At 42.7% G+C, this 15,946-nt stretch overlaps 1 long non-coding RNA gene across 1 annotated transcript in view; it reads left to right on the top strand.

The window, feature by feature from the left end:
- The first annotated feature begins 9,901 nt into the window (after window positions 1-9,901).
- The window catches only part of LOC107195365, a 9,863-nt gene continuing 3,818 nt past the window's right edge, over window positions 9,902-15,946 (top strand). The window contains exon 1 of the long non-coding RNA XR_001516499.2: window positions 9,902-10,018. This is a non-coding gene — a long non-coding RNA (uncharacterized LOC107195365). The remainder of the gene's footprint in view (window positions 10,019-15,946) is intronic.

Here is a 15,946-nt window from a genome sequence, read left to right as displayed (position 1 = left end):
ACTCCTGATGCAGATTAGGAAAAGGAGGAGAGAGAAGGACACGAGTCCTATGACGTCAGCATGGTTCTGAGCCGTCTGGAGGGCAAATCACATGGTCCGTTCAGGAGTTAAAACTTGGGGAGAATTCTTGTGGCTGATAGCTCTGGAGATTAATAATCATATAATTTGTCTTGTTTTGTCTCTATATTAAGCAGCCTCTTGATTAAAATTTGGTTTTTCATGTGAACTAATTACCAAGGAGAGAATATGCTGGTCACAGGGGTCATTTGAGAGCTCTTCTTTTAAAAGAAGTTCATTAGTATTTGGGGTTCTCATTGGTCCCATGTGAGTTTAGAGGCATAAAGTTGTCAATGAGAGACGGCCGTGCATCAGTGTGTGGACAAGCAGAGTCTGAGAACTGAAGCCGAGGACCAGTTCGAGGGTCAGGTTGGCCCACCCCTCCCAGGTGCCACAAGACAGTCCGGCATCCATCCTGTGACAACAACATCCACCCTCTCACGCTGACGCGAAGATTAGATAAAATACCACGTGTAAAGTTCCTGGCATGGTGCCCGGACGATCAAGGCATGCAACAGTGTTTGTTCATTTGCTTACCTCTCCTTGACGGTACATCAAAGGTTCCTGCACTCAAAAAGTCCATAATATTCTGTGAGAGAATAGACTTTTCAATGGAAACTTGAGACTAATACATGACAATGCAAGGTTGGAACAATATAAAAATAATTTAAAAATATATAAAAATTGAATAATATAAGAATTTGTAAATAGTCAAGAAGTTAGAAAAGGCTGATGAATTTTCTGGATAAATCATATTCTAAACATGACTTTCTCTAGATTTGATTACATTTCTTGGTTAAAAATCCCATAGCCAGCAGATTTTTTTTTTTTTTTTTACATTTTTGCCTATTACAGGAAAATCTGACCTAATAAAATGTGGTCATTTCCCCATCTTTAGAAGATTTATAGCAATTTAATTGTATTGTGCAATGCCATCCCAGATATTTTTCTGTGTCTCTGTCTTATTTACCAAGACATCGACACTGTGACCTGGTGACTCTCTTATGCTTCTGAAAAGAAACATCGTATTTAGTCTTCTGAACAGAGAGCTGTTCTCGGGAAAGGGAAGCAGGATTTTGGTTCTTGCTACCAGGTGGCTGGGGGCTGTATCTCAACTCTGCAACTTCTTAGCTGTGTGACCTTGAGCAAAGTATTTAGACCACTAGGCTTCCATTTCTTTTCATTTGTAAAATGAGGATGATAACAGTACTTCCCTGGTAGAGTACAGTAGTTGTGGGAACTGAAAAGCAGGTAGAGGTCTTAGGAAATGACAGGGCACATAGTAACCTCCCAGAACGTGTCAGTTATTGCTGATAGATAGAGAAGGAGAGAGAGAGGCGGGCTCAGGGATGCCCTACTCAAGGGTTCTCAAACATAGCATCGCTGCAGCCACATGTTAGCACTGTGGATCATGACGGACAGACCATTGACTGTGATGGTCAGAATGACCTTCCTGCTTCTGCCGTTTTCCTCAAACTCCTTGAGCTTAAGATAGTCAATATGACAACGTGCCACGTTTGGGGATAGAGTGTCCTGAACCCCATCCAACCTATGGGGGTGATTAAGTTTAGATGAGGTGATGAAGGTGGGGCACCACAATGGAATTAGTGCCCTTATAAGAAGACACAGAGAACTCACTCTCCCACCTCCAAACTTGTGAGAACACAGCAAGAAGACGGACATCTACAAGCCAAGAAGAGAACTCTCGCCGGAACCCGAGCAGACTGGCAGGAACCCATATCGTGGGATTTCCCAGGCTCCAGAACTGTGAGGAATCAATTTCTGTTTAAGTCACTCAGTCCATGGCATCCCATGTAGACAAAGACACTAATTGTTGCTACCATTCTCTGCCCGTTCAGATTTGTAGATTTGAGATGGGGGTCCAGGAATCTGTCATTGTAACCAGGTGATTCGGAAGACGTCAGAAAAGAAGCCCTGAAGATAGTTCCTTCACACACGGAGAAATCGGTTTCATTCGTTAAACTTGTCCTGTGTCTTGGTGTCATGTGCACTCCCAGCCCTGGACACTCCTAATGACTCTGCCACTTGGGCCTCTCTCAGGAGCCTCTTAAATAAAAAGGCAAACACTGCTAGTTGCTTCAAAAGATTGGGAGAAAATTATTTTATGACCATGTTACTTTCAGAAAGGTAAAGAATGTGATCATTATAAAGATTGAAAATAAACTACAGAAAATTAAGAAGAGAATAATGTGGTTTAAATAAACATGATAGACTCCTTTCTAAGGTCTCATTAACATTTTAATGCTGAATTTTTTTAAAAAAATGTACAAGCGTCCAAAGGGTGTCTGGCTTCCTCTACTTTTCTGTTTACCAAGTTCAACTTTTCTCACTGCCACCTGAAATTTCCTTTTCTTATTTATTCATTCATTCAAAAAATATGAGGAAGAACAGATGAACAACCCAGAAATGGTGCATACATTCATGGACTTCCCCTTCTGTTGGGAAGACAAGTGAAGACTAAGATGACCTAAAACTGTGGTGAGGTCAATTAAGAAAACGAATATAACAAACATGGGATGGAGCAGGATAGGGAGAATAAAATCTATTTTATAGCTTTTTATTATGAAGTATTTTGAACATACACAGAAGTTGATAGAAGAACAAGTACACATGGCTAATCTTGTTTTGTCTAAAGCCCACTCATTTACTCCTCTCCCAATTATTTTGAAGCAAATCAAGACATTACATCATTTCATCCATTAACATTTTAGTATATACATTCCAAAACAAGCCATTAAACTTCACATCTGAAGAAAAAAAGAACTCTTATTTTTGTATCTAGTCAGTGATAGAATCAACTTTTGATAGATTAGTCCAAGAAAGTCCTTTAAGGAGGTAGCCTGAGATCTGAGACTGATAGCAGTATTTCCTAAATTATCTATTACAAGAACAATTTTTTCTTTTTCTTTTTTCTTTTTTAAATTTCCAGTGATGTGGATGAGCATTTTGTGAAATGTAATAAAAATAAATTGCCTCAAAAGCAAAATCTAGAAAATTACAGAAAACAGGTGTTGGCAAACTGTGGCCAAATCAGTTCCACAGCCTGTTTGTCTATGGCTCACAAGCTAAGAATGTTTTTCACATTTTTAAATATTGGAAAAAATAAAAAGAACATTTCATGATATGTAAAAGATACATGAAATTCAAATTTCAGTGTCCATAAAGACTTTTATTGAAACATAGCCACATTCATTCATTTATGTACACTTTCTCAAATATTTTTGGGGAAGCTCTCATATGTTTTCATGCTGCAACTGAAGAGTTAAATAGTTATGATCCACAAGTCTAAAATATTTGCTATCTGGTCTTTTAAAGAAAATGTTTGCTGATTCCAACATGAAATTCAAGCCCCAAATTATTATGTTCAAGATACATGAAATTACTCTGTCAAATTACTATAAATTACTCTCATTTTGTGTTTTTCTTGCTACATACCAATAACAAACAATTTACAAACTTGATGCTGGTTGTCTGATCTCTAGGCCAGAGCTGCTAAAATCCGTGGACCACACTTTGAGTAGCTCTGAAGTAGAAAACGGAAAAAACCCTTGCAATAAACCAAAGGAGAAATATTCTAAACAGACAATGACAAATACAAAATCATGGTCTGGGGAAAAGCTTGGCATGCTCTACGCTAGAGGGTCGATGGCCATAGACAGCTGATCTCTTTCTGCAGGCATGGGGTTTTGAAACAAATTAGAATTCTGTGCCGACATTTTTAAATGGGGTGATTTCTTTTAAAATCTGGATTTCTGACTTCTTTTGAAAAAAAAATCTGTAAATGGACTACATAGAAATGTATTAATCCTTGGGGCTGAGAAGCATCTTCTTGTGAGAAATGGGATGTATAGTTACATTGATCTGCCACAGTTGCCCCTTCACTCACCAGCCCCACCTGGCCCTGTAGGCATCTGAGTTTGTGACCCTGTTTTACAGCTGACAGGAAGTCAGAGGTCTGGGGCAAAGCAAACAGGGCAAGGTGGGGTGGCAGCTGTTTGGAGAGGCAGGTGGGGATCAGATCTCTCAGTACTGACAGGCCCTGGGAAAGAGATTAGATGTGGTGCCATGGAAGAATTTTAAGGAAGTGGGCGAGTTTGCATAATAACGCCAGTCTTTTGGTTATGTTGATAAAGAGACAAGGTAAATGTGATAGGAAAATGGCTGGGAAGAAATGGCGGGAGCCAGGGAAGAGATGACAGAGATTGGCAGAGGAACTGGGAAATTCGAGATGTGTTTTGTAGAAAGAATCTACAGGACTTGTTGACAGATTCGAGGTGAGTCTGGAAAAATAGAGAAATCAGAGGTAAAGGATGTCATCTGGTTTTTGACTTGATGCCCTGGCCGGGCAGCATGAACATTTATGTCAGGAGCTGATTGGCAGAAAAGGGGGCTGGGGGTATTCCGGACGGATCAACTCTGTCTGAACACAGACAATAACATGAGCATTGTCCAAGACACAAAAATGACCAAACCACAAAAATGATCAAACTGCCGCCACCTTGGCAAATATGAGTGACTGATGCTCCTTTGCCAATCACAGCTTTAGCCGTTTTTTATTCTTCTTACCTTATAGATAAGATTTACTAAGATACATAATTATGGAATGTCCCCTGCTTCCTGACAACATTTGATCTAGAGCAAAGCCTTTCTTCCTTACACCTTTCCCAGATCACCAAACTCAAGCCCAAACCCTGAAACACCTTTCTATCCTCTTACTGAGACACCTGCTGGCTGCCCACTGCACGCGTTTCCTTTCACTGCAAAGGATAATCCAACTTGTTCGACGACAGGTGTATTTCTGGTGGACTTTGGCTGGAGAGCATTAGCACATTCAAAGATAAACTATTCTCCAGAAAATTACCCAAATGACCAATGTCGAGTGCTTTTTTGTCTCTTACCAAGAAGCCCAGAGACTTCCTGAAGCAGGAAGTAGTTTACCTTGATATTTTTGCAGCTCTAGAGCATTTCACTCAGCTTCTCAGGGTTTAGAAATACCATGGCAGTAGTTGTCCAAGACACATCTTAAACTCTAAGAGATTTTAAAGACTTAAACGGGCGAAAGACCTCAGTCGGTTGGAGACTAAGGAGAGGTTGATAGGGCAGCAGGGTATAGGATGGAGGAAAGTGAACTGCACAACCCCAGGGGGCTCCACTTCTGCTGACTACCATGAAAGTAGAAACCCCTGGAGCCATATAGCATGGCAATCCCGGATTACAGATAAAGTGTTTGGCAAAAAGTAACTACAAACATTAAAAGAGTTTCACTTGACACAAACCTTAACCAGTGGGCATCTGAACTGTCAATCAGCTCAGAATGCTTAACTGCTGAGGTGAGGAATGCAAAACAATCTTCACAAAGGAAAACACAACTGCCAAACCCCTCATGCTGCCATGGCAACAGGAGCTCACAAGTGATGCAATTGTAAAGGCAGCTGGGCATGTGCACATAGGACTGTTAGAAGCTGGGCGCGGAGAGAGAGCGTGAGCACAAGATCCCATCATGAGGGAAATGGGAAAATGCACATGAATCCTGGTAACGAAAGCAAAATTGGTCACAGCTGTTAGCTGGAAGGCGGGGGGAAAGAAAACAAAGTGTATTTTACCTTTGCATGATGTCTTTCATCGAAGATTATTAAAACACAGCTCACTTCCTTCATCCCCCGAGCGCTGTGTTGAGGTTGCAGTCACCCATTTCATGGGCAATATGGTCAGCTCAGCGACTCACGACCAGGAGAGAAAGGAACAAAACATTCCACAGCAACTGGCTGTGGCACTAAAAATCTCAAACTTATTTGAACCCCAAATCTTCCTTTACCAAAATTCCTCTAACTTTATTCAATAAAGTTCAACATTAAAAGATAAATTCTCTCTCAAAATGAGGCAAAATGAAATCACTTAGTGAATCTTGATAAAGAGCATGGGGGAAGTTCCGTGTGCCCGTCTTGCAATTTATCTTCGTTAGATTTGAATTCTAACAGAATACAAAGTCACAACAAAATAACTAGAGCATCTGGTGCCTGGTGCTCTATGTGGGCAGGGTTTTCTGGCTGTCGTGTCCATTGCTATGGCCCAGTGCCAAGTCCAGTATGTGGTCACAGTATGTGCTCAATCAATGCTTGCTGAGGGAATGGTAGGCACTCAGTGTAGTTTTCCACTAAAAGTACCAATGAAGCAGCTCCAACAAGTCCTGTATCATGGTGTGTTCTCCCATGACTTCCTTGGTCACTAAAATTCTTTTTTCATGCGTCACATATTTTCCAAGTGCCTATAGGCTGCCAGGAACGGTATAAGACACTGTGTTTTTAGGGTTGATTACTATCTACAGTCTGGTAGGGAAGACAAGCAACTCACGAATGGGAATTGGCCTACAATAGTGACAAGGGCTGTGAAGGGAGGGTATAGGGCCTTCAGAGAGGCTGGGGCAGGAGAAGAGAAGAGGACAGGAAGATTGAGCTACATGTAACGAGCAAAGAAAAGAGCAGGACGACACCAGCTCGGAGACGTGGGTGAAAACAGGTGTAGCAGGGAAGTATACATTTCCTTTAATTCTCCTGAGTTCTTGGCAGAGACCCCCTATAATAAAAACACAGATTAACAAGAGAAAAAAATTATTAGCATGTATACCACATGTGTACATGGAAGATAACCGGCACAAATGAGGAACTCAAAGAGGTGGCTTAGCGTTCAGGCTTAAATACCATCTTGATGGGGAAGGAAGAGTGTTGCGGGATTCTCGAACGGAGACAGGACATGAGGCCATAAGCAGGAAGCAGCGTTTACTGATGTCAGCACCGGCTCAGCGGATTCTTATGCAAAGGCTGAGCCCTGATTGTAACGTAACAGGCAGTTTTACACAATCTTGTCATTCCTATACAGCTACAGATATCAGGAAGAACATTAATTGGTTGGCAGGCTATGAGAGTCCTTGAGGTGGGGGGAGGGCAGTCAGGAACGAACTCCTTTGAGCAGGAAATGGCCAGGCAGGGTCAGGCTGCCGCAAGGGCTGTGGGCCTCTTGGGGGAGAGTAACCAGTTTTTAGGAGAGAGGACTGGGCCTTTGGAGAATAGGTGTGAGCCATGATAGTTTGTGACAAAGTGTGTTTGGATGTGGTGATGATGAAACTCCTGGGGACAGGATTTATGACAATCGAGATCCTTTGGGAGGATCTGCCCATGGGCAGAAAAGATGAGTTAAGAAAAAGCCTCTCCCTGCATCTGCAGTTTTTCAAGGGCCTACAGCTCAAAATAATCAACATGCTAAGTGCCCTATGTTGCCGTGGCATATTCTGCTACCCTTCTCAGGCCACCTCAGGCCTTGCAGCCAAAGTGATGGGCTTGAGTTTTAATGTCACAGCAGTGGGAACCAATGGATTCCCTAGAGGAGAGACCTGACTGGACTCACACCATTTAAAGTTCTCTCAGGTGTTGTCAAAGTCCAAAAGTTCTTTCCCCTGAGTCTTACTGTCACACTCTTTGGAGGAACAAAGGCGGAATTATTTTTAAAAACTACCAGAAAATGCCTATGAGGCAGTCATATGCACAGAAGCCCAAAGGCCAACTGTCCAGCTAGAGGCTAATGTTTATTTAGTGCTTAATCATTCTTTGTTAGGCATTATTTTAAGCTCATTACACACATTAACTCATTAAATTTCCGTTAAGTCTCTGAGGTAGGTGCTATTTTAATCTTCATTTTTAAAGATGGGGGTCCTGAGGCTTAGAGAATTGTCAGTAACTTTACCAGAGTCACAGAGAGAGTGGGGGACCCGATTCGCACCCCAGCAGCCTGGCTCCCAAGCCAGCGATGACAGTGGTGAAGGGGATCAGGCTGTACCACCTGAAGTACATCATAAGGATCACTGGTACATGGACTATTTAGAGCCAAAGGCAATGGAGAATTAACAGACACAAGAAGAGTTCTCTGCTCTCCCTTCTCTGACTAACAACAGGGCATAAATTTCTCTTTATGAAGGTGCCTCCCATATCAGTGTAACAGAGTAAAATGCTTGCTTTCTCCCTGAAGGGAGCAGATAGTTTCTGCTAAAGATATGCTAATTAACTACAGGACAGGCACCTCAGGACCAGACGGGAGGGAGGCCGGGGGCAGGAAGGGATGCACAAAGAGGGTTAGAGATTCGAGGCTCTTCCAAAGACCCCGCCTCTTGCCCTGCCCTTTCTCTTTACTCTGGACATATGGGGACTTGAACTTCTGGCACACTTAAGATGGATTTGAGAAAATGTAGAAAGTTCTCCTTTTATTGTATCGGAGCCATCTCAATTAATAAACCTTTCCTTATTCCAAACTCTGATCTGTTGAATGTTGGACATTTGAAGCGCGAACACACAAACTTTGTGACTGCAATGCCAGACCTTACGAAAATAACCCCATCAGGCATTCCCTAGTCAGCTCATGATTTAATAACATCCCTTGATGCCCAAGCCCCTTTCCTTTGTTAAAATGGTGCATAAACTCCCAAGTCTAACCACTTTTTGAGTTTCATTTATTTTCTGTGAACTCCCTCATGCATGTAAATATGAATAAAAATGGTGCCTTTTTTCTTGTTAATCTGCTTTTATTATTTTAATTCACCGGCTTCTAGGGACTGGACCTGAGAGTGTAGAGGGAAAGTATTTTCTTCCTTACAGTAGTATGGGGGTGGGGGGGGGTGCGTCTAGACTACAGAGGGATTGGGCAGGTCACCTGACCATGTGCTGCTCCAAGATTCAAACACATAGGTCCCTGGACCCCAAACCACCATGAAAGCACTTTGTGGACAGAAAACGACCACAAGTTAAAACATACCTCAAACACAATTTTAAAATGATCCCTCGAATCCGACTTGGATTCTGTTTTCACAATCCCGGTTTCTCTTGTCGCTGTGAAGAAAGTTTGTGCAGAAACCAAGGGAAGTTCAGCCTTGGCCCACGCGCCCCTCAGACTCGCCGCCCACCTGGGCCTGCCCCTGCCCTCCCAGCCTGCTGGGGCTGGGGCTCCGGGAACCGACATCCAGGACATGAGCCCACACTGGGTTTAGGTGGTCCCTTCCCAGGCACTCCTGGGAGGCTCAGTTTCTCCCAGAATCTGCATTTTACTCCAGTCTCTCCCTGCTGTCTGGCCTGGAGGTGAATCATGTTTGCCTTGCTGCCCTCTCGCCCAAGGCACTTCTGATGTAGTCCTTCCCTGATTCAGGATGCAGATGATGACACCTGTAAATCATGACATCGCAGTGGCTGCCGGCCGGGCTGACACCATCAAGTTCTTGGATAAAATGAGACAGCGGCCATTCTAGAGAGTTCCATGCTAGTGTTTCTCAAAGTGTGTTCTCGCCAGACCTGTTAGTAATATTCAGTCTCCTCTCTAGATTTTCGGAATCAGAAACCCTTGGGATGAAGCCTGGCAATCTGGTTTAACAAGCCCTCCCAGTGAAGCTGACGAATTGTAAAAGTGAAAATTCTCCAGTTTCGGGGAGGTAGTATCTCTAGGCGCCCACCCCAGGAGAAGCAGTAACTCAGTTACAGAGAGGTGATATCTCCAGGCACCAGCCCCAGGAGAAGGGCAAACATTCCAAGGCGTAGATGATAAAACTGTCTATTAGGCCTTGTTTGATCTGAGAGTTCCCCAGATACATTTATCTTTGTACAAAAGGGTAACGACTAACTTCTGCTTCTTGTAATCTGCTTATTCAAGGATGTAGTAGGAAACCTTATAAGCGGCCTCCTGGGGAAGCTCGGGGCTGATCTCCTCTAACCCTGCGTGGTAGAGAGTCAGTCGCCGGCCGGCTAATAAAGGTTTATAATCAATCTCAATTGGCTCCGTGGGTCTTAGAATCGTTCGCGCCACAACAGAATGATGAGAAGCAGAGCTGCTAACGCAGCCCAGGGCCAGCAAACTGTGGCCCGTGGGCCAAGTCCAGACTGCTCTCTGTTTCTGTACAGCTCGCAAGGTAAGAATGGTTTTAAATTTTCTCATGGTTGGAAGAAAAATATAAAAAAGCGTGATTTTCCAAGATATGTGAAAAATTATTTTAAATTCAAATTTGGGTGTCCACAAACAAAGTTGTATTGGAACATAGCCATAGCAGCTTTTGAGCTACAATGCCAAAACTGTGACAGAGACCATGAAGTCTAAAATATTTACTCTCTGGCCCTTTGGAGAAAAGGTTTGCGGACCCCTGCTCTAGGCAAAGCTGTTTTGAAATCCATAATGTTTGGTGAGTTGCAGCAGCTGTCAGCTGCACTCCAAACATGGGGAAGAAACAATCCTCCCAGACTTCCCCATGTAAAATCTGTTTCTGTGCCATGCAGTTAAATTAGTTATGTCTCTAAAAGATGCTAAAAATGGCACTTGAATTCAGAAAAGTTTCCAAAGGTCTATCCTGCCCCACATCCAAATAAATCTGGTTTCGCAGTCCAAAACTTCTGCTTTCATTGCTGGGAATTTTGCGAGGTGTGGCCAGCTGGTATTTACCTATGTCTCTGTTGGGAAAATATAGAGCAGGGAGGTTGCTTTTCTTGGGCTAATTAGGAGTGTTCACGGAAGAGGACTAGTGAGATTAGAAATTCTGAAGGTCTGAGGAGTGTTAAGCCTGGCTTGAGCTGGCACCCAATTTAGATATACGCTGAGCTGGAACTCAGCTTATAATCAATGAAAAGCCATGTGAAGAAGCACCATACCCTGAAGCGTGCTGCACACACGGGCATAAGACATGAATCAAATCTGTCTGAAGCTTTCGGTATGAGTAGAGTCCCAAGAAACGAGGCCAGGCAGGGAGTTAGATCATGCAGGACCCTGAATAACATACTGTGGGAGTAAGGATTTATCCGGTGTGCAGATGGAGCTGTGGGCGTGCTGTGAGAATGAGGGAGGCATATTTCTTTAATCGCAGGTCGCATGAGGCTCTAGAGATACAAATTAACGTCCTTGCCTGGAAAGAAATCATGGTGCAGTGGGAGAAACACACATGTAAACAAAAAATTTTAATACTTAAATTTTAGAATTTAAATTTATTAATAAGATATTTAATGTTTGTGAACCCTGGAGCAAGACGCCTCAAATTTGGACCCACAGGTTTCCAAGCATTGCCCCGGCCCCAGCTTCCAACAGAGATGTGGGTTCGGTAGGCAGGAGCAGGCACAGCCATCCAGGATGCCTGTGGAGCAGGGAGTCTGGGCCACCATGAGGGACACGCGCCCCCAGGGGAGGGCCATTCAGACAGGAGAATCCCTTGCACCAAAGTGGGAGGGTCGTGTCTGTTCAGGAAAGTCAAGCTTTTAGTGAGTAGAAGTTTGCCCTGCTGTACAGGTGGGGCCAGCAGAGGTCATCTCTGCTACCCTGCCCTTATGGACGAGGCTCCTAATTCAAGTTCGTGCAGGTAGTTAAGGGCGGGGCAGAAGTTCCTCTTGAGCTCAAAGCTAAAATTACCTTTAGCTCAAAACGATCCACGTACCACAGAGGCACATTGTGGGGTGACTCATTCTGAACCCCCACAATACCTTAAACTAATATTATATGTCAATTATATCTTTACAAAAACTGGTAAAAAATAATAATAATTAAAAAGCAGAAGCGCCTTCCTCTACCCTGGCCACAGGTGACCTCACCTACCAGTGTCCTGAGTTCATAGCTGGTACACACTGTCATTACTACATTTTTCAAATTCTTTTTTCTTAAGTCATCAGCGTTTCTTAGCACATCGTGATATGTTTGGTATTAAGGTTAAGGTTTGCTCTTTTTATCAGACATTAATAGGAAACATTTTTCAGACTTCTACAGTGGCTTTGCAGAGGCCAGGGTGGCAGATGCGAGAACTCTGGGGAACGTTCCTGCGGCTGCCGAGGCCAGAAGCCACCGCTCAGGACACAAAAGCCCCTTAACTCATTACACAACAGTGGCTACTGGGAGAATTCGCACCATGTTCCATGTTAAAAGCCGATTCAGATTCCATTTCACCTAAGTGTTTCTTAGGTATCTTTCTTTTCAGTAAGACCAGCACAACCTAATTTGATCAGAGGGATGAGAACACTTGCTGGAAGAAGCCACGATGCTGGCTCCCAGGCCAGTTTCCACAGGCCTGCTGGTGGCCGTGCTCAGGACCTTGCAGCCAGAGTGAAACTCTGTGTCCGGCAACCCTTTGCTCTGAGGACTGTAACCTCCACTTAAAAAGTAAGCCAGATAAAAAATAAGAAAGGAAAAGAAAATGAAAAAATATGGGATTATCCTCAAACTAGAAAAAAAAATCTCGAGAGAGTGGAGTAAGTCACCTCTCATGATTGGCAGTGGGGGGTCCTCATGTCCCCTCCTAGGCTCCCTGATCACACCCACCCACACAGACTCTGGTCTACAGGCCCTTCCCTGCTCCTCTGATGGGCAGGACAGGACGAAAGCATCCCCTGCCCAAGGCTGAGGGCAGTTTCTGGCTGACTCCTGGAGGTTTACCGAGATCCTCAGTTGTCTCGGAACTGGCTCCTTCTGTTGCTTGTGGAGAATGGTATCCATTGATTCAAGTCGAGTTCAAGTCCAGGCTGGCTCACAGCCCTCTCAGTGGCCAGCCCATCAAGTCCAAGATTTCCTAGTTCTTGTAATAAAGGCACCATGTACGATCTAAGGAGGACTTGACTGAAAGTTACCTGGGCAAGTTTTAGCTCTTTACCAAACACTTATTGGTCATGTAAACAAACAAACAAAATGCCAAACTGGCTGAAACTAAGTTAAACTAAATCAATTTGTCTATGAGTCAAGTAAGATGACGAAAAAATATTTAAATTGGTCCTGAGACATGGAACATGTTTCCAAATTACGCTCTAGATCACCAAGTACCTTCGTTCTCTTCTGACTGCAGCAAACAACCCACTCAAGGTTTTCATCACTCCTGGGGGAGGCCTCGGCTCTGGCCACTTGGGGCTTCTCTGTGGGTCTTCAGGTTGGGATGGTACAGGGATCTCAGTGACTCAGCTGGGTGGCAGGCATCCCGATTGAGAGCTGTCCACAGCTGATCTGGGGAGAGTCGTTTTCTAGAAGTTGAGAATAAAGCCACAGATTTTAATCTCAAGGTCATTTAAGAAATGATAGGCCATCTTGAATCAGGACTTTAAAGAGCCCCCGAGACCTGTAGCTGAAGACAATTTTCTATTTTACACACCAATCTGAGTGACTCTGAGGTTAAGGCAAATATCTATACTACACTTTGAAGTCAGGATATAAATAGTCAGTAAATCATCCCCCAAAATATGAGAATAAAGTCACTATCAGGCTTTTGTCTCAGGGTAAACTCCAAAAATTTTTTTAAAATTGTGTACAAGTACCATACTCAAAGACATGTTTTCTCTTAAAGAAGGGATTTGAAGTTTTCTAAATCTATTCAGAAACCCAATTCTGTTGTAATTAGTCCTGAAGAATAAAGGGGGGCTGCAGCTCTACTATCTTTTCCACCCACACCCACACTCTCTCCTCTTGCACGCAGACCCCTCACCCTCTCCCCCTCCAACACCTGGTAATTCCTTCAGGTTTCAACTTTTCTCAGAAAAATCACTTTTTCTGAGAGGTCTTTAGAACTGTCTCAGAAAATCTGAGCATATACTTACTATTAGTTAGCAAGACATTATAGTGATTCATTACTTTTCCCCTTTATTTGATCTGATTTCGTGATCTAAATATCTTTTTTTTGTTAGTCATTTGTCTGAATGACATTGTGTTTCGGACATTGAAGTCCTGGTCTATTAATCATGACATCATTATTTTCCACTGTCTTCACTTATGTTTTTGTATTTCAGGAACCTCTCTGTTATCCCCAAATAGGAATCTATTTGAAAAAGTAGATGCAAAGACAAATATGTTCACTGTCCTGTTAAAAGATAAACTGAGGCATATTAAAATTTTTCAGAGTTTATTTGAACAAAAGTCAATTCAAATGGGGCAGTGCCAAACCGGATGTGGTTAGGGACACTCCAGGGACAGGAAGTCAAGGAGAGAGCTTTATAGAGAAAAAGTGAAAGCAAAGCAAGGACGTTATTGATGGGCTATAGCTTACAGTCTCAATGTTTCGATTTCGTAACCGTGAGGCAATTATAAACTTAGATTTTTGGATTGCTCACGTAGGCCGCCAAGATGTTAGAGCCACCTCAGTCCGATGGTCTTGTTTACTTAATCTAACAGTCTTCATAATGGTTTATTTCCTCATTCACTTATTTGTTTGTTAATTCACATGTGCAATTTTAATTCTTATTGATTTTGCTAGGCAAGGTGCTAACCACAATAAATAAGATGTAGAGTATGCAGTAATAAAGGTACGGATACGGTGCATATGCAGGAAAGAAGGGGGTGATAGGCATCTATGCCTGGAGTGGTAGAAGCCAGCCGACCTTGGTTTTGAAGATATAGTTGGTATTTCTCAGTGAATCAAAGTGGTAAACAGCCTAAGGAAAGTTTGGGACACAATAGCTATGTGTAGTTCCATTTGTTTAAAATGTACTATATAAGGAATAGAGTCCTAGGGGATAAGGCAAGGCTATCTACAGCCCATGCTTGAGCCACACAAGGGGTTGCCAGATTTAGAAAATAAAAATACAGATACACAGTTAAATTAAATTTCAGATAGATAACATATGTATATATTTTATTGTAAGTATGTCCCATGCAATATTTGGGTCCCGGGATAATATAAATCTGAGTTTGATCTACAGGTTTATTGCCTTGAAGAATATTACTAGATTTTTTTTTTGAAGATCTAAGTGGCTTTTTAAGTGATTCATAAATCAAGCAGCATCTAGCAACTAGAAGTGCACTCTTATTTGATTTTTTTAAATCTTAGTTTCTTTATCCTTAAAATAGGAACGATGATTTAAAACAACAACAATAATAAATATTGTTCAAGGTCTTGGAAAATATTAATTAAAAGTTCTCAGATCACTGTAGATCCCAAATAAACGAGTGTCACTGATTAAAACAGGAGCAGCACAGACCCTGTCAAGCTGTCAAGCAGTTGTCTGGAGTCTTCGATGAGGAGGCAGAGCTTCTCTCTGGATGTGGAGCTCCAGCCTGAACAACGAGCAATGACTCTGAAATGGTAAAATAATAAAATGATAGCAACAACAGAGAACAAACAAGAAAAGATGAGCCAGTGTGTGAAATATTTGGTAGGATGTGACAAAGACATGGAATGAGGAGAAAAGGCAACGTCTTTGGGGGCCAAAGACAGGGTCGTTCCCAGAAGGATTTAGTTCTTAGAGGGAACCATAATACCTACATTCACAAAGTACTGTCCATTTTGTTCTATAATTGGGGCTGGTCACTTTCAGTAATTAAAGATCTCCTGTCCCCCAGCCAGGGCCTCCTGTCTTAATACAAAATTACTTTAAAAACTGAGAATCAGTTCATGGAAGAGTCTTGCCTACTGACTTCCACCTCATATGGACTCCTGTTTCCTGTTGACCCAGGAGTCTAACGTTAATTTTTAAGTGTTAATTCACTTTGGGTAACTGAAAAGCCATTCTAATACCACAGCTTACTGTGTGCAAGGCATGGCAGTGGCTGAGCTTCCTGAACTAGGTGCTTAGAGATGAGTAACATTCATACAGTGTTTATCTTCCGGTGAAAGGCCATCATAAAATCATAAAACAATAATTTCTGGGACTCGTTACTAGAGATTCTCGACTTTTATCCCTCCTCTGACTTCTTTTCCCACATGGTGGTCTGTGGCACTCACTCCCCAACCCTGCGCCCAGAGTCCACATGGGCCAGTTGCTATGGCAGCACCAGGAGTTGGGAGGACTGTGCTTTCCTTTGTGATGTTTTATTGCTCTCTAGGTCTCAGCCGTTCTTTTCTGTGGGCTGGTGAAAATTCATGTCAGTGGAACACGTTTAATGTTCTATCGAC

This window comes from Pteropus alecto, unplaced genomic scaffold (genome assembly GCF_000325575.1).
Source record: "Pteropus alecto unplaced genomic scaffold, ASM32557v1 scaffold192, whole genome shotgun sequence".
Taxonomy (NCBI): Eukaryota; Metazoa; Chordata; class Mammalia; order Chiroptera; family Pteropodidae; genus Pteropus; species Pteropus alecto.
The sequence above is the reverse complement of the archived record's forward strand: the minus strand, read 5'-3'. Positions and strand labels throughout refer to the sequence as shown.